Here is a 14,888-nt window from a genome sequence, read left to right on the forward strand (position 1 = left end):
CTTGATCTCCACTCCTCACGCTTAACCCCTGCCTGTGACCTGCTATCTCTGTCCTTTCAACACCCCCAGCAGAGACATTTTATCTTAACCTCTTATGCTAGAATTGGCATCTTTTCTCCTCCCAATGCTTACCTTGGCCTAGAATTTTGGACTCTGTTTAGAATCCCCAGTTGCAAAGGGGCCCAGAGATCCCTGACAGCGTTAGCCGAGCAGGTTATGAGGGCATTTCTGAGGCACGTGAGTCTATTTCGTAATAACGTGCCATGAATGACATGGACAAGCCTCTCCAAACGGTGAAAATTACAGGTGAAGCAACTTTCTGAAACTGCTCTCATGCCTGGCTTCACTCAGTCATCTTCCTGGAAGGAGACCATGTCCACTGTTGACTCTCCGTCCCCCAAGGACCCAGCCAGCGCTGCCACTCCTTGTAAGGGCCCGAAAGGGCACCAGAACCACCCGCAGCAGGGAAACTGATCCAGGGCGGCTCCCAATTCAGGAGAGCCCCTTCCACACCCACTCTGCGCCTCAGAGCAAATGCCTCGTTGTAAAAAGGTAGGAGGAGGAACATAACAGCAAAGTGTATACGTTCCCAGAGATGTGATGCAAGGAATGTGGGAGGCATTGCACCTCTTGACTCGTGCTTAACCTTGGTTTTGAGAGAAAATATGCCTTGAAATGTGTCTGGCCTTGCCACTGAGGACACCCACGCCCAGGATTCGCCCACGGTGTGAGGGTGTCCTCCTGGCATTTCCCATGAATTTTGGATTTTAGGCTATATTTGTTTTTCTTGGCCCTAAAATTCAATTTCTAGGAATCTAATCTAAAGAAATTCTCCAACATCACCACAAAAATAGATGTTCATGTGGCACTGTTTGTAATAGAAACAAAAATGGAAACAACCTAAATGGCCATAAATAAAGAACTGGCTGTACAAATGATCATGTATCTATACTATGGATCCTGTATCTATACTATGATCATGTATCTATACCCTCCATAGTATTGAGGTTGTCCAAAATACATGGACAGGGACAGATATTAGAAACATGTAGATAAAGGAAAAGATATGTGTAATGTATAACATACATATCCCATGTGTGTTTATAAAACGTATTTAAACGCATAGAGGTACGTCAATTCATAGAAGAGGAACTAAAAGTAGAAGTGAAAGTAGTGATGGACGTTAACTCTGGTCAGAGAAGAAAGTGCTCTGTAGATTTATGGATTGCCTGATTTTTGACAAAGAAAATGTATCATGTATCACGTGTGCAATAACAAGAAAAAGAAAAGAAAAAGGGGGTGCATATAAAGTAAGCTGGTTTCAACCTCTGTTTCTAAAGCTGTCCATCCACTGGAAGAAGTGTTTGCCTCAGAAAACTTTGAGTATCACCCCAGAGATAACTGCGGACATTTAAGAGTTTGTTTTAAAACAGCGCTTCTCAAATCTTACCATTCAAACAAAATACCTGCGGATCTCGTTAGGATCCAGATTCTGAATCAATAGGTTGCAGTGGGGCCTGAGATTCTGCCTTTATCACAAGTTTCCCAGGAGGTCAGTCCTGCTGGTCCCCAGAGCGTACTTTCGGTAACAAGGTTTTAAGAAAGCCACAGTTCTTGTATTTCCTGACAGTCCAGGACATCAGTTTCTCCTGCCTTCCCTCACAATCATGTGCATTTACAATTATAGGAGACTTTCTATCCCTAGGGAATCAGAATTCATGTCGTGGAAAATTGGCTGAGTTGCATCAAAATGCATTGGTTTGGCCTGCGACATGTTGCCTGAATCTGTAACTGCATTTCGGTTCCAATAAACACACACATGCGGGTCTCAGGTAAACATATTGGTTTAAATGAAAATTCACTGGATGGGAAACAAAAATAGGATTGCAGTGAAAACACATTGTATTAAATATTCTACATAATTCCCATAAACAGATGTGAGGAAATAGATGTTTTAGTTTCACGGCAGTTCATTGAATTCATTGACATGCTATTTGTTTTGCTGAATATGTATGAGTTTTGATGAAAATGCATTGCTTGAAAGAAATCAGTCAGGCTCTTCCCATACAGCCCAGTTAGAATGTCCTTCTTAATTTTATATTGCCATACAATCTTTGCTCTTTTTTATGGGTACATATTATTTTTTAATATTTCATATTGCTTGTTGTGGCAGTAAATATAACAACTTTATTTGTTCCTTGAGTTTCTAATGTGGTGGATATATACACTGAACATTAAGGAATATAAATGTGACTAAAATCTGTGTTAGAGTAACCAGAAGATTTTTTTTTTTTTAAGGGGAAGAGCTAAATTTTTTTTTTTTTTTTTGTGGTACGTGGGTCTCTCACTGTTGTGGCCTCTCCCGTTGTGGAGCACAGGCTCCGGACGCGCAGGCTCAGCGGCCACGGCTCACGGGCCCAGCTGCTCCGCGGCATGTGGGATCTTCCCGGACTGGGGCACGAACCGGTGTCCCCTGCATCGGCAGGCGGACTCTCAACCACTGCGCCACCAGGGAAGCCCAGAGCTAAATATTTTGGTGGAGTTTTGTCATTTTTATTTATTTATTTATTTAACATCTTTATTGGAGTATAATTGCTTTACAATGGTAGAAGATATTTTTTATCTCAAAATATTATTTCTCCTGAACCACTTTTTATAGTGAAACATGCATTCTAAAAAATGTTGGACTAAATCTAGAACCAATTTTGAAATCATAATACTGTACAGCCCGAAATATTTCTGTACTAAACAGAAATATTGGCAATATTTCATCAAGTAGATATTATAATTACAGTCAAACTGCATTGAAAAGCAGTGTATTGAACTGAGGAATTATAATTTGTATCAAATCAATGCTTTGACAAGAACCTACATCAAACAGAGTGCTCATAAGTATATTGCTAATCCCTCTTGTGAACCAAGATATAAAGGCGAGGAAAGGGAAAGGAGCAAAGAAGGTTTTTTTATATGGTGACAGTGTCCCAATACAGTACATTAGATACTCAAATGGGTGAAAAATACAGCACGTGCTCAGCCAACTGTGCAACATTATTCTTGATTCAATGTCAGAGTTTAAAGGGCGGTGGGTGGGGACAGGCAGGGAGTATAAGCTACAGAGCTACAGCTAGTTAGACGTATTTATTTTACTCCCCAAATATGAATTGACAAGGCACTCTCAAGCCTGAACATGCTTTCCCCAGAAATGAGCTAAATGTTACTCCTGGGCTTTAGGAATATGAGTGCCATTTTCTTGGGCCAGTTATAAAATCCAAGTCCAGGTCAAAACTGCAGGCTCCATGGCTTCCTGAACTCCAACCTCTCTTCCCCTTGTAATTCTATGCCCAGAATACAGTCAGTGTCTCTCAATGACCCAGTCTAGCTAAAAAAAAAAAAAAAGAAAGAAAAAAAAATCACTTGTTCTCTTCTCAAAATCTAACCGTTATGTATTTGTTTCAGGAGATGCGTTCTGAAGTATATTGGGATGATGTATCATGGTGTCTTCAGTTTACTTTCAAACAGCTTAGGGAAAAATGCGTACCTACCTTCTCTCTCTCATATCATCTATCATCTATGTATCTATCTTTATTATCTGTCTATCTATCTATCGAGAGATAAGCAAAAGTGGCAAAATAATAACACTGTTAAATCCAGACGAGGGGTATTTGGATGTTTGTGTTCCATTTTCCCATCTTTTCTGATGATTTGAGTTTATTATTAATAAAAAGTTGGGGGGAAAATACAAGGCCTTGATTGAGTGTGAGGTTAGAGAAGAAAGGGCTGAGTCTGTCTTGTTTCCTGATGTATCACCGTGCCTGACATAAGGTCAATGCTAATAAATAATTTTTAAACTTAACAAGTTCCTTTATTTGTCAAGAAGGAGAGAAATAAAGAAAGAAAAGAAGGGAGGGAGGGAAAGAGAGAAAGAAAGAGAGAAGGAGTTCCTAACAGTGTAATTTGACTTGTGGAATGTCAAATTTGGACCAGAAATCAGTTAAAATAAAGAAAAAACTGAGACTTCTGGGAAGGAGGAATGTCTCGCCTTCATTTTCCATCCATGGGTACAGCTCCCACCTTAGTAAAGGGTGTCACCCTAGTTCCCCAAGATCTCTTATACAGTAGAATTCTCTCCTGTTATTAAAGAAGCAAGACTAGGGCTTCCCTGGTGGCGCAGTGGTTGAGAGTCCGCCTGCCGATGCAGGGGACGTAGGTTCGTGCCCCGGTCCGGGAAGATCCCACATGCCGCGGAGCGGCTGGGCCCGTGAGCCATGGCCGCTGAGTCTGCGCGTCCAGAGCCTGTGCTCCGCAGCGGGAGAGGCCACAGCAGTGAGAGGCCTGCTTACCGCAAACCCAAAAAAACAAAAAACAAAAAACCCAAAGAAGCAAGCCTAAGCTATTGCAAAACCAGGAAAGAAAACAACCTTAAGTGCTCAAGATGCTGAACGATTAAAGAGCTTTAACTGTATGACAGTCTTCATGTTACTTATATAGAAACCTACCAAAATAATAGGCCGTCAAGTTTTTGTGAAGTAATGCATTTGGGGGAATGTAATGCTTGTTTACTTCATCCTCTGGGGGATAACACACAATTTTTCTTCTAGATGCTCCCCAGCGTTAATGTAAAGATTTTGGTGGTGATACAAACGTGGCATAGATACGTTCTCCCGCCAAATGATGGGGGCATACATTCTTAAACTGGTACCCCAGCGGGAACGGATATTCCTCTGGGAATGGATTGCAGTTCTATTTCTCCTTCGCATGGCCACCTTTCCTCTTGTACGCCTCTTGGCCCTGGGCCACAGAAGTTTTCTCCTTAAAAGAGAGTATCTTTGTATCTCAGGGCCTGGCGCTGTGAGAATGCTCTACGTTGCGCTGTCTACACTCCCAGCTCCCTTTCTCTCTCAGTGGCGACAGCAGGATGCTGACTACCTCCCGTCAGCCTCTCTGGTATTCTACACGCACCATTTCAGCCCCGTTTTCAGGGTCTTACCCTCAGATTTTAAGGTTTATCTCTACATTGCGGAATGAGAGGGTTTATCTCCTGGTAAGGAATTTCAGGCATCGGCAAACAGGTTGGGGGCCAGTCCAGGCACAGTGCATAGCCTGGCTGTCACTCACTCATGTGACCCACTCATCCACGGGGTCACCCTTGGTTGAAGACCTTCCTCTTACTGAGCTGATACACAGGACAAACCTCTGAAGCTCCCTAAATCTTCCTTTTGGAGGAAAGAAAATTGAAGCGTTCTGATGTGCTCAGCTGATTTGGGCATTTTGTCCAGGTTGTCTGACTCCAGTATTTGAATGTGTATTTTTCATTTGTGAATATATTGGTATCTGTGTCAGAGGGCAGGCACATAATAAAGGAAAAGTTACCAATGCTGAAGAATAAATATTTCATTTTATCTCGCAGAGTTTTTCTTTTTCCTTCATGCTTGCAAACTCTCCTCAAATCTTATCTCTGCTGAGAAGCATGTCCTGGAGGCTCACAGTCATGGGAAAGGCCTGTGGGTCAGCCTGAAACCAGAACTCCAACTCCCTGCTTCCCAGTGGTCATAATGAAAACACAACTCACATTTCTCCAGGTCTTTTCTTCCACTGAAGGGACTTCACCTCTCCTCTCTACTTTATTTCCTCTAGGAACTTCTAGCTAACTAAGCAGGTTTAAGGTGTATCATCTCAAATTCGAATGTTTGCTTTTTGAAATATTATTGACACATAACATTGTGTCAGTTTCAGGCGTCCAGTGTGTTGGTTTGAGATTTTATATACTGTATTGTAATACGATTACTATAGTAGTGTTAGCTAATAACTTTTTTTTTTTTTTTTTTTTTTTTGCGGTACGCAGGCCTCTCACTGTCACGGCCTCTCCCGTTACGGATCACAGGCTCCGGACGCGCAGGCCCAGCGGCCATGGCTCACGGGCCCAGCCGCTCCGCGGCATGTGGGATCTTCCGGGACTGGGGCACGAACCTACGTCCCCTGCATCAGCAGGTGGACTCTCAACCACTGCGCCACCAGGGAAGCCCTGGATTTTGTTTTTTTAATTGGCACGAGAAAGTGCTTAAGCCGCTCTTATGAGGTTACTGACTCTTGCAGCAAAAGACAATTCCTAACAGATGTGTATTTCCTTTTTTTAAAATTTATTTTATTTATTTATTTTTGGCTGTGTTGGGTCTTCACTGCTGCACGCGGGCTTTCTCTAGCTGTGGTGAGCGGGGGCTACTCTTCGTTGAGGTGCCCGGGCTTCTCACTGCGGTGGCTTCTCTTGCTGTGGAGCACAGGCTCTCGGCACGTGGGCTTCAGTAGTTGTGGCTCGCGGGCTCTAGAGCACAGGCTCAATAGTTGTGATGCTCGGGTTGAGTTGCGCCATGGCATATGGGATCTTCCTGGACCAGGGCTCGAACCCGTGTTCCCTGCATTGGCAGACGGATTCTTAACCACTGCGCCACCAGGGAAGCCCAGATGTGTATTTCTTAGAATACTTTTAGTGAGGCTAAATTGAGAACAAAATCATCTGCTTTTATACTCATTAAAAAGAGAAAAACAAGCATGGCAGCGTGTAAGAATTGACAAAGGGCAGCACAAAAGAGCTTTGAACAAAATTCCAGTAGATGGCAGTATTGGCCAACTTTTCCAATACTGAATGAACGTTCCTTTTCAAGATGTTAATTAAAATTTGTTGAGCAAGTTAGATATATTTTTAATTTTCTAAACACAAACTGAATGTGTATACTCAGCCATAAAAAAGAATGAGATTCTTCCATTTGCAACAACGTGGATGAACCTAGAGTGTGTTACGTTTAGTGAAATAAGTCACACAAAGACAACTACTCCATGGTATCACTTATATGTGGAATCTGAAAAATAAAACAAACAAATGCATGTAACAAAACAGAAACAGACTCACAGATATAGAGAACAAACTAGTTCTACGAGTGGTTACCAGTGGGGTGAGGGAAGGCGGAAATGGGGTAGGGGATTAAGAGATGTAAAGTACTATGTATAAAATAAGTAAGCAACAAGGATATATTGCACAGCACAGGGAAACACAGCCACTATTTTGTAACAACTTTAAATGGGTATAACCTATAAAAACACTGAATCACTATGTTGTACATCTGAAGCAAATATTATATTGTGAATCAACTATACTTCAATTAAAAGAAGAATTGAATGTGTATTTATATTATGCTCTAAATTGTAAAACTAAAAAACCTTCAAGAGGTAATTACATAAGCAACAATCATATAGTAATTGCGGACGTAATTAACATTTCTGAGCGCTAACAAGGGCTAAGGGATTTGTCATGGACTGAATTGTGTCCTCCACCCCGTTCACATGTTGAAGTCAGGGTGACTTCCTTTGGAGACAGGGTCTTTAGGGAGATAATTAAGGTTAAATCATGGCAGGGGGTGGGGCGTAGGGAAGGCGGCTAACCTACTAGGACTGGTGTTCCTGTAAGGAGAGGAAGAGACACCAGAGGTCTCTCTCTCAGTGGGCACACGGAGGAAAGGTCACGTGAGGACACAGCAAGAAAGCAGGAGTCTATAAGCCAGGAAGAGAGCTGTCACCAGAAATCAACCCTGACGGCACCTTGATCTTGGACTTCTAGACTCCAGAACTGTGAGAAAGTAAATCTGTGTTATTTAAGCTGCCCAGCCTGTGGTATTTTGTATGGCAGCCCGAGCTGACTCATACAGGCTTCCCTAACATTATCTCTTTAATTCTCACCACCTGGATGTAGGAATTATTATACCTGTTTTACCAAGGAGAGCCCTGAAGGTCAAAGGGAGACGTAGACTGCTTAACAGAATCCAGGCTTTTCATGTGGTGAATCTGGCGAAAACTGTAGGGCTCCCTGATCTCAATGTCCCTGCTGGTTCCACCACGGTGACCTCCACGTGGCTGCAGCCACGTGTCTACTTTCTGTCTTCACTGAGCTCAACCTATCAGCCGTGTTTGACTCAGCTGTTCGCTCCCTTTTCTGGAAATGTGGCTTCCAGAGTCCATACTCAATGGGTTTCCTCCTACTTCTTTGGTTGTTCCTTTCTCAGCTGTGCTTTGTTGGTGTCCCTGGATCTCCTTGACGCTGAATATTGGAGGACCCGAGGGTTTAAGTCTCGGGCCTCTTCCCTGTTTACCTGTAAGCAGTCCCAGGTGATGTCAACCAGCCTCCTGCTAATTGCTGCAGCCTCCAAACTGGTTTTCTTGCCTCCACACTTGAGCGCCCACTGTGACACAGCAGCCAAGGCATCCCTGTTAAAACGTCAGTCAGATCATGTCATTTTTGGGCTCAAACGCCTCCAGTGGCTCTCCTCTACCTCAGAGGAAAAGCAAAAGTCTTGATAATGGCTCATGAGGTCCTTCACTCTGTACACCTCTACCCCCCTGCCCCTACCATTTCTCAATTTCTCTCTGGGCTGATCTGTTTTCCATCTTTCCTTTGCTCAAGTACTCCAACCACATCAGTCAGTCCTGTTTCTGCCTCAGGGCCTTTGCACTTGTTGACTTCTCTGCCTGGAATATTTTCTTGAGCTGAGGGGCTTTGGAGTCACCTTATCCTTTGCGACATCCCTATCTAAGTTGTAAATCTCAGGTCTCCCAATACTTCTTAACTCCCTTCTTCATTTAGGTTTCTTTTTAGCCCACACCACTACCTGACATACTATATATTTTACTTACCTTGTTTATAGTATGTTTCCTTCCTCTACAATATAAACTCCACGAAGGTAGAGATTTTTGTCCTTTATTTTCACTGTTCTAGCCCCCAAATCTGGAACAGTGCGTGGCACATTGGAAGATACTCAATGAGTATAGGTCGAATAATTGAAAGAAACATACCATGTTGCCTCACCTAGACATAGTTACTAAGAATAAGCACGGTTATTGTGCAAAGAATTCCCAGCAGCTGTCTACGTCTCACACAGAGAAAAACAAGAAAAGTTAGATGTAAACCACTACATGAAGGATTAGATGAAATAAAAACAATGATCGGACATTGAGGGTTCTTAAGCATTGCCATAAGCTAAAGAAAAACAATCAAACCTCTGGAGACATTGGAAAATAGGATAAATTGTAAATTTATTGGTTTTTACCATTGCAGTGTGGAAAGACAAAAGGAAGGACGGGTCAGCTTCCTGTGGTCTTCCTGGTCCAGGTATCCCTGGCTAAAGTAAATGTATTGTTTATCTGACTTTTGTGCATGTAAATATCCAAATGCAATATTCTTACATGCTTAGAGGATTTTGTAGACAACGAATAGCATTGTAAGACTAATCCTCTTTTTAAAAAAATACAACAGCAGACTTGCCTGTAAAGATTATCGTATAGAATACACTCATAGTATAAAAAAATAAAATAAAATGGAAAAATTCAAAAAAAAGAATCCACTCATAGGCTTGTATGAATCAGTTCCCTTAAGGAAAAGTCACAACTTTTATGATATCCCTGCACCATTATTGGCCTGTGTTTATATAGCTGTCTTCAAATGAAGACAATAATGTGATTAAGTGGCATATCATCTCCATGTCAGGCGGAAGTTATCCAGATTTTATGTTCGGATATAGAGTGAAATACAAAGAGATGAAAAGGTTTTGCTTAATAATGATGACTCTGAAATAGGATTGAGTCTCTTACATACCAAATTGTTTACTTACCTAGAGTCCATCTGGAGGTGGCGAAATACATTGGACAATGTCTTCTAGTGCTGTGACTTAAGGTTTCTTAGCTGTATGTTTCATTTTTAGAAGCATCGTTTCCAGGCTGTTGTTTTGGAACTCATCTGACAGATACATGAATCTGACTCCAGGGGCTTTTAGAGCTGGAAGGGGCCTCAGATAATCGGAGCCACACTCTTGCTTTACAAGTCAGGAAATGTGACCTGGAGACATGAAGCAACTTGCCCAAGGACGTTACAGGTAGCTTGTGGTGAAACTGACACTAGAATCCCATTCTTCCAATTCCAGTCTCGATCTCTTTCCTTTATCCCATGCTACTCAGAAAACCCACCAACATTCCAAAACACTGTAAATTGAGCATTGCCTTACCTGTGACAGTAGCGATTTTTAGAGGGATGTATGTATTGTATTTAAACGGATCATATGGCTTTGGGAAAGAATGGTCACAGCATGAGAATGGGGACTGACATTTGAGAATCATTGTAGAAACGACAAAACCCTCATAACGAAAAGTGGATCGCATATAGTCCTGGCACCTTAATCCTCCACCAAATTGCACTGTGACTCTGAAGGTGATTACTTCATGCCTGTCACTCTGCATCTGGCTCTAAGGACACATATCTGTGGCTCTCACCCCACATTTCTGATTATAGTTGGTAAAAATGTTTATAAATTTCATTGGTTTCTTGGTACACAGAAAAAGTTGAATAACAGAACTCTTAGTACTTAGGTAAGGACACATGAATATTTTCTACAGCCTAAATCTGTTTTCTACTCAGCTAGATATTAGGCCATCTGGTAATGGAAAAAGTGTTTGGAAATCCACCTAAGTTAACCTTAAGTGTTGCATTGCCTGCCTTTGGGGTTTGAATTTTTAAGTTTCATATTGTAATAGATAGTGATCAGGCCGAAAGTAATAACTCCTATATATCTATATATCTATCTATCTCTATATATATCTCCACGTAAGTGAGGGTACACATGCATATAATTCGCATAGTAAGGCACATGTGGTACTAACAAGAATGGTAGACTCAAGTTCCTCCAAGCAACTAGGGATACAAGTTGTTTTATCAGGCATAGTGTGCTAGCATGTTAACATTCTAGCACTAATATATGATATTCAAAGTGGAGTTCATAAATCTGAGTATGACTCAGAATCCTGTGCATTAGATGCATAACTATTGCATTAATGTTTCATGTGTGCAAAGAATAAGATACAAAGGAAAAGAGTTAAAAGGGTTTCACAGTACATCAAGTGGTAATGCGTACACTAATGATGAAAATGATAACAAAAGGCTGAAGTGCAAAAGAAGGCTTCAAAAGCACCTCTTTAAAAGAAAAACAGATTTCAGTACAGTTTTCGAGCATTTCGACCACTAAAGCTAAACAGTTCTTAAGAAACAGTCAAGAAACTTGACTTGATAGTAAAACCTTAATGATTTATATGTTCAAGGCAAGTGGTAATAAAGTTTATATCACTAAAAATCACACAGAAGATACTGGTAGTAAAAAAATATATAACAATTGTACATATTAGGACAGTTTGGAAATTACGTTTGTATGAGTTGTAAGAAAAAACTCTTTCCTTTTTAGGTTTAATTTTACTCAGGTCAAATAAGAAAATTCCCACTTGTTGGTTATCTCTGCCCCAGTCCTTGTTTGATATTTACAAACAAATGAACTGCTTTAGTTTGAAGATTAAAGTGAAAGAAATAATGTTCTGAAATTATATTCTCACACATTTTACCATGTAAACATATACACATCCGTACAAAATCCTACTTACAAAATGTCCCTATAGAATATTAGCAAAACTCCATGGGATCTTGCAGGTTCCAAGGACGCGGTTTGAAGAACCCAGCTTAAGATATGTGTGCCTACTTTTTTCATAACTATCAGTGTATCGGTTAAGATGATCAGGGTTCAACTAAACAAAATGTCTTTTACTCACATGCTCAAATAAGTTCTGAGGTAGGATGCTACAGAGTCAGTTAATTTAGCAGCTTAAAAAAAACCATTAAAGACTTAGAATTCTTTCCTTCTTTCCATTCTGCTATACCTTACTCGTGGTAGCTTCCTTCATGGTTACAAGGTGGCTTCAGCAGCTCCAGACATCACATCCCGCATATCCCCCAGGGTGACACCCAAAACCTAGAAGAGAAGTTAAGGGCATAACTTTATTTTCTGTTCCTTTATAAGAGTGAAGAAAACTATCCCAAACACCCCACTCCCAATCAGATTGTTCCTTATAAGACCGAAAATTGCATCATGTGCTCATTCCTAAACCAGTCACCAAAGAAAGAAGTAGACTGATCATAGCTGGCTTAAATAAGTGATTCTCAACCCAGGCTGCACACTAGCATCACTTGGAGAGTTTTCAAAAACTGTCAAACTCTAGACCAATCAGTGAGACTCTCCGGAGGTGGGCCTGGGCATCAGTATTTTCAAAGAGCTCTCCAGAAGATTCTGATGAACAGAGGGGTGATCACACCTGTTAGAATGGCTACTATCAAAAAGAGAAAAAATAACACATGTTGGCGAGGATGTGGAGAAAAGGGAACCTTTGTGCCTTGTTGGTGGGAATGTACATTGGTGCAGCCGCTATGGAAGACAGTCTGAAGGTCCCTCAAAAAATTACAAATATAACTACCATGTGATCCAGTAATTCCTTGTCTGGGTATTTATTCAAAGAAATCTAAAACACTAACTTGAAAAGATATATGCACCCTCATGTTCATTACAGCATTATTTATAATAGCCAAGATATGGAAATGACCTAAGTGTCCATCACTTGATGAAAGGATAAAGCAAATGTGAGATATATATAAATAGATATTATTCATTTATTTATTCATGTATTATTATAAATACAATATTATTCATCCATAAAAAAAGAAATCCTTCCATTTGCAACAACATGGATGGACCTTGAGGGCATTATGCTAAGTGTAATCAGACAAAGAAAGACAACTACTCTATGATCTCACTTATACGTGGAATCTAAAAAACTAAGAAACAAACAAACAAACAAAGAGCTACAGATACAGAGAACAGATAGGTGGTTTCCAGAGTGGGAGATGGGGGTGAGCAAAATGGGTGGAGGGGGGCAGAAGGTACAAAATTCCAGTTATAAAATGAATAAGCCCTGGGGATATAATGCACAATATGGCGACTAGAGCTAATAACACTGAACTGCATATTTGAAAGTTGCTAAGAGTGAAGATCTTCAAAGTTCTCATCACAAGAAAAAAAATGTGTAACTGTGCATGGTGATGGGTGTTAACTAAACTTATTATGATGATCACTTCACAATATAGACAAATATCAAATCATTATGTTGTACACCTGAAATGAATATAATATTGTATGTCAATTATACCTCAATAATAATTTAAAAAATAGTAATAATAAAACAAAAACTTCTGAATAAAAGAAAATAGTGAGAAGCAGTGAATAGTGTAACTCTTAGATGAATCAAGATTCATCCCCTTGGGTAAGGGAGGGACCAGCCTCCCTTCTTGAGACATGTTTGGGTTGTCTGATAACTGAACAAAACTGGGGCTCTGTTAACAAGGAAGTAAGGAGAGAATGGCTTTGCCAGGTTGATCGTGGTATTATGGACAAGATTTAAGAACTAGTCAGAGTTTTAGAAGCACCTCTCACTGATACAATATTATAAACACTGAAGATGATTTTCATTTTTGAAGTCACATCAGTCTACGGCATAATCATTGGCCATGAGAGAAAATGAATTCCTTCCTGTTTCTTGGGCTCAGAGTGACTCAGACATTGAGAAGCAGGTTTGTCAAGATGACAGAGGACCAAGGTAATGCATTTCAATGATGAAACAGGAAATTCATTCATGAGTATTGGGCATACCTCCAAAGTGACTGCTTAGCCAGAAATGGGATAGCTAGTTTTTCCTACTTCTGTTTTATTATCCTCAATGAGAATGACCAAATATTAGATTACAGAGGAACTTAGAGAAAATCTGGCTCCTACACTCCCCCCATCCTGCCAGCCTGCCACCCATTTTAATATTAGAAGAGACCGGGGCACAGAGAAGTTACACAATTACTGGAGATTACATCAGGAGTCTGTGGCAAAAGTAAGACCTTTTCTCCTGCCCTGCACTTAGTGCTCGTTCTTACAATAATTAGAGAGTTTCTCTGTTGTAGTTCTGTCTATCTAAACTGCATAGGAGGGGCTAAATAAACATGATTTAGGTTTAAGACTCAGTTTTCTAAAGGGACACATGGGGGCAGCAAATGTTTAGAAAAGAAATTACACTTCTAACGTGCAGGCTGTGAATATATATTGAGAAAATGTTTGGAAATGGGATATTTGGGGGGGGTTGGTTTGTTTATTTGATGGTATTGACATTGCTTGTGATCCATATGTTACAACGTGGTATTGGGGATTTCAGAGAAAGTGGTAGTCACCATGATTCAGTTTTGCTTCCAAATGTGCCCCTGCAAAGAGATTATGAAAAGCACCGTTTATCACTAGAAAGCGTGTCTTCGGAATGTTTATTAATATTGAGCCACACCTTCCTCATAGAAGTTAATGAGATTTTGTGTCACACGCACTGGAGTAAGTACAAAAGAACTTACTGGTGAAGATTTCCTTTAGCTACTGTAATAACCCATTTTCATTGCTATGATTACTGATGAATAAAACGTTTTCTTTTTGTGGTTACTTCTATTTTTTATTTCCCCACTCATGTATCATTTTCTTTCTTATCATCAGTTGTTTCTTATTACTCTCAGTAACGCCCAAATAGTGATTTCTGAGGAATTATTCCTGCTCTCCTTCTATCACTCGTTATTCAAAGTGAAATTATCATATTGGAATTTTGTGCCATCACATACCAGGCATGTGTCTAGATAATGTTCAAGAGACATTAAACAAACAGGTAACTGCAGGCATATTCAGACCAGAAGTTTACATTTTCCGGTTTTCTTGTGATTTCAGTGGAGGTGGCACTCATTCATGGCAAAGAGTCACCAATGAAAAGTCAACATTAGACTCAAGAGCCATTTCTCCAACATCTTCCAGAATCAAGGCTTTGGAGGTCATTTCTATCAACACTGGTTGTTTCCCATCTGTACTTAACAATGGACACAAAGGTCATATTTAATCCCAACCCCTTTAAGGCAGACTGGACGCTTGAGTTTACAAAGATTTAGTCCAAAAGGTATCTTAAATCAG

This window comes from Lagenorhynchus albirostris, chromosome 10, assembly GCF_949774975.1.
Source record: "Lagenorhynchus albirostris chromosome 10, mLagAlb1.1, whole genome shotgun sequence".
NCBI classification, from domain to species: Eukaryota; Metazoa; Chordata; class Mammalia; order Artiodactyla; family Delphinidae; genus Lagenorhynchus; species Lagenorhynchus albirostris.